Source organism: Bison bison, unplaced genomic scaffold, assembly GCF_000754665.1.
Source record: "Bison bison bison isolate TAMUID 2011002044 unplaced genomic scaffold, Bison_UMD1.0 scf7180017864191, whole genome shotgun sequence".
Classification (NCBI taxonomy): Eukaryota; Metazoa; Chordata; class Mammalia; order Artiodactyla; family Bovidae; genus Bison; species Bison bison.
Genome location: NW_011494763.1, coordinates 340930 through 341642, shown reverse-complemented (window position 1 = coordinate 341642; position 713 = coordinate 340930).

Genomic DNA, 713 nt, shown 5'->3' with positions numbered 1-713 from the left:
TGTGCCGTGTGCGGGCACGCCACATGTGCCCGGGGTGCCCTGGGCCACTGCAGAGGGGCCACGAGACCACCTCGTCTCGGCACCTGCCATCCTGACCTCAGCGCTGGGGAGCGTGCTGCCCGTCTTCCTGGTCCACCCGGGCTTAGCTTCCCTTTGAGGCAGATCTCCACCGCCCCCTGGCCGAGGCTGGGAGTACCTGTGTGCATTCTGAGTTACTCAAGGTGGTTGCCAAGGGGAAGAAAGGCACTCAGAGGGGCCGCAGCAGAGTGTGGCTGTGTGGTTGTCACCAGTACTGGGGACAAGCTGGCTCCTGCCTTCCCGCCTCCTCCGGAGAATCCAGCAGTCTGCCCGATGTTAGGGGAAGAATCCTGCCGACTCCAAAGGAGACAGCGGCGCACGTGTTGGCTTCGCGTAGTGACAGTCCACAGCCCAGGAGCCTCCAACAACACACATTTACATCCTCCCGGTTCAGAGGCCAGAGGTCCAGGACGCAGGTGTCGGCAGAGTTGGTTCCTTCCAAGTCTGCCCTAGGCCCCTCTGCGGGGCTGGTCGCTGACTGTCCTCGCGTTCCCAGGGCGCTCTCCCTTTGCTCATGCCCCTCAGTGTCCCTTTTGTCTAAGGACACCATCCTCACGCCCTCCCTCTAACACGATTGCTTCCGTAAAGACCTCATCTCTAATTCAGGTCTCGTTTGTGGTCCTGGGGTTGTTAGT